Here is a 4,137-nt window from a genome sequence, read left to right as displayed (position 1 = left end):
AGGCAAATAAACAAATACCCACCCACAAACAGGCAAACTAAAGATAGGTTATTATAGGGAATGACTTCTCAAAGCAGCAAGGAAGGACCAAAATTTAAAAACATATAGTACAAATGAAGTAAGGAGAAAAATTAACTGTCAACTTTAAATTGTAAATTTAAAAACATGTTAGTACCTGTTTTGTGAATTAGTGTGACTCAAAAATGTATGCGAATTGACCAAAAAATGAAGGTTTTCTTCTTTTCAAAAGATGCTCATTAATGACATTTTTAAAGGATACACCTCAGGGAGACTGAGAATGATATAATTGAAAGGTCTCAGATTCTTGAAAGAAAAAAAAGCAAAAAAAAAAAAAAAAGAACAAATGCCAAACTGTTGAACATGAATAAATGTGACAGAGATTGAATATAAAACAATAACTGCTCAAAAGGAGTAGATGCAAAGTTAAAGTTGAATATTGGACATCATGGTATATACTGTGGGCAGAAAGCAGAAATTAGGGATCGACAAGTCCATGTATTTTTAAAGACAGGGCGTGGATACCTGTTTAATTATTAAAATGTGTAAAGTACCTGGCAAACAATAAAAGCAAGATTGCAGCAAAGAGAAAAGAGATGTGCACTAAATGAAGCAGTCCAATAAGTACTCTAGGTTTAGAAAATATATAGAATATATCAAAACTAGGGGAAATAGAATCCACAAAAGCTAGAATAGAAATATAATCTGATATCTTAGAAATTGCATTGCATATTCTGTGGCTCCACATTTCCATTAGAATATGAAGATTGTCAGATAAAATTCCAGCATGATAAGAGAATGAAAATTCAAATCAAGCCCAAAATTAATTAAAAGAGGAAGGCTTGACTACATTAAAATCAGGCAAACTAGACTTAAAGAAAATAGACTTAGGAAAATACATTCTGATAAACTTCCTAACTGATCAGGATGATATAATAATAAACATGTAAGTGCTGACAGAGCTGAAGGAGAATTTGTGATTTTCACCTTGTGACAAAGATGGTTACACATTGATGACGGTACCTGAAGTTTTTGTTGACAAAAACTAAATGAGGCATGGGAGATTTGGGTCATATTACTAACAAACATGATCTGACATCTGGTAGAAATATATGAAGTCCTCCATCCAATAATGAGAAATTTTACATCCACTTCAATTTAAAAAGGGAACATAAATATTGATCATACTACATCATGAATCAAGTATGAATACATTTTAGAGTTTCATCATTACGAAGTAAATGGTCTTTAAAGTGAAAATAAATTAGAAATCTACTACAAAATATTTAAAATAAATTACATTTGCATATTTAAAACAGTAGTCAACAATGCATCATCGATAAGAATCATAATGAAAACATAAAACACTCCAAAATACACATGAAAGTTCAAACACCTAGGCAAAAACACAATATGTCAAAAGAAAGCAAATTAGAAAAGCCTAATGAATGAAACAAATTGCATGTGAAATAATGAAAAGAACTTTGAGCTTCTTCAGTGGGAAAGTGCGAAATCTGAACAGTGTTAATGTTATTATTCCTCACAAATTTAACTCTCTCCTCTCAAAATATCTGTGTGTATATATGTATGTATGTATGTATTTATAGTGAGGATTGAACCCAGGGGTGCCGTACCACTGAACCACATGCCCAGTCTAGTATTATTATTATTATTATTATTATTATTATTATTGTTGTTAATTTGAGACAGGCTCTCACTGAGTTGCTTAAGGTCTCACTAATATGCTGAGGCTGGCCTGGAACTTGCGATTCTCCTGCCTCAGCCTCTGAGTCACTGAGATTACAGACATGGGCAACCACACCTAGGTCAAAATATTTTCATCTTCTTCTTCTTTTCCCTCTCCCTTCCTTCCTCTTCCTTTTCCTTTTTCTGGTGCTAAAATTTTCATTGCAGATTTTATCTGGACAAAATGAAGTCCTTTCGAATTCAGAAATGAGGAAAACTTGCTTAACAGTAACAAAATTCAGACACAAGAAAAGGCATTCTTAATATCAGGAAATAGATTTCAAATATTTAACATCTGAAAAAATAGAGCCTTTTGGTGCTGGTCACATGGGGCGGCGGGCGCAGGGGTGGAGGGGGTGGGGTGTTGTGCAGCAGGGTGGGCTCTGAAGACTGTGCTGCTGCAGGTTGCCAGGGCTGCTGTGGACAGTCTCTACCTGTTGCACAGGTAAGACCACCAGGTCTTGCAAGTGCTACATGGAAGCGCTAGGTTTGGCTGGAGCCTGGTACACGGCCAGGAAAACATCACCATCGTCTATGACTTCTACGGCCTGATCAGGCTGCACTTTATCCTTCTCTGGGGAGCAGGGCAGAGGAACCAAGCAGTACCAAAGATGGGCCGGTTCAGTGGTGCAACAGATGGAAGTGGAGAAGCCTACGCTGAAGAGTCGGCAAGCCGAGGTCTCCACACTATCCCGACGAGGCAGAGCAGAGAAGCTGTGGACAGTTGTCAAAGACGGCCGACACCTACGTGGTGGAAAAGGATGTCATAGTTGCAGAATTTAGCAGGGGACTCTTTTACTCTCTGAGGACAAGCTCTGGGACAAAATAAAGGTGAAGGTTGCCACCGCCAGTTGGCATGATGATCCATGGAGTGTCACCAGGAGTTTTGGAGGGAAAGAAAGGTATCATAGTCACCATCTCCCCTGTCTCCCCTGGCTCCTGCTGCACACCCACTCCCCGGACAGCTGTGTTTTCTGCTTCTAAGACTTACTTAGACCACCTCAGCGACTTGGCCACCCACAGGGATGCACCTAGCAGCTTCTGCATAGATGCCTGTGATGGTTGTCTTCACCAAAAGTAGATGCACATCACGCCGTCTCGACCCTGGGGGTTTCAAAAAGGACCACAGGATGCTGGTTCCACTCTATTCAGTTCCTTTTTGCACAGTATATGCTCGAGTGGCTCTGGGTGTGGGGAGAAAGCATTCTCAACCCCTGGTTAGGCAAGGGGGCCTTAGCCTGCAAAGCCTGAATCCCAGCGGTCAGTCACGTTTTGCCAACTCATGGTCACGCACAGCATTCTGACATTTGGAGACATGTTTCATTTATCTGATGTATTTTCTTTTTGACAGATGATCCAGTGTGCTGTCAGATTCATCCTTTGCAACGCAAACTTGGAAAGCCTGTGATAAACCTCTGGGGCCAAGTGGAGGGCCCAGAGTAAATCACCACCAAGGTGTGGGGACCGGTGAAATCGCCCGCATATCCTTGCTTTGCTCCCAGGCTGTGGAAGAGTGGCGTTGACTTCAGAGCCATGGCAACCTAACTTACCAGCTTTTAAATTTCAGATGTTGTGTTTAAAGGGAAATAGCCTGTTTTCCCCTTAACAGATGACAGACAGTCTTGGTTTTAAAGTGTTCACTAGGAAGATGGTTGAAGATTGTTATTTTGTAACTGAGATCACTGGTGTCAGCTTAGAAATCTGTGGCTGGGCTGCCCCAGACAGAGATGCTGTTCTTCATGAGGTCTCCCTAGACAACCCGAGTGCTGTGCTCTTTGCTGTTTGTGTCTCAGTGGCTTTACATATGGTTAAGTTACAGAAGAGTCTGGTCAGGGGTATAGAATGCAGAAGACCTAGGCTCTTCCTTTTCAAACTAGACAAGCCTGCTGGCTTCTGTCCTGTGGGTTTGCCGTGTCGGATGCTGCTTCCTCCATAATATTTTTGTTCTTCCAGCTCTGGTGGTGAGTGCGTTTCTAGATTTGGATATCTAATGAGTCACCTTTTAGTCACTATCTTTTGATTTGTAATTGTGGGTAAGTAGTGATTTCTTAACCCATGATCCATTTTATAACTGAAATTTTCCCCTTTAGAGTTTGTTATAGCTGGTTTTCATACACCTTGCTATGTGATATGATTCTATTCCAGTAGTATTATTGACAGAAGCACCAAATATCTGTGGAATAGCACTTAAAATATGGACAAATTATGTGTGTCATATATCTGTTGAAATAATGTTGAAAGTGCACTTTTGGTTCATGGAATCAATTAATACTTTGATTGGTGTGATGATAATTATGCACAAACCCCACAATATGGATCAGCATCAAAACCTACAGTGAAAATGTCTTTGATTCAGATTCTAAAAAGACAACC

The 4,137-nt window shown here is 39.7% G+C and overlaps 1 pseudogene; it reads left to right on the top strand.

Annotated features, from left to right (window-relative positions):
• The first annotated feature begins 1,031 nt into the window (after positions 1–1,031).
• Positions 1,032–3,015, top strand: LOC144249832 (inactive hydroxysteroid dehydrogenase-like protein 1 pseudogene; annotated as a pseudogene).
• The last annotated feature ends 1,122 nt before the right edge of the window (positions 3,016–4,137 follow it).

Source organism: Urocitellus parryii, chromosome 12 (genome assembly GCF_045843805.1).
Source record: "Urocitellus parryii isolate mUroPar1 chromosome 12, mUroPar1.hap1, whole genome shotgun sequence".
NCBI classification, from domain to species: domain Eukaryota; kingdom Metazoa; phylum Chordata; class Mammalia; order Rodentia; family Sciuridae; genus Urocitellus; species Urocitellus parryii.
The sequence above is the reverse complement of the archived record's forward strand: the minus strand, read 5'-3'. Positions and strand labels throughout refer to the sequence as shown.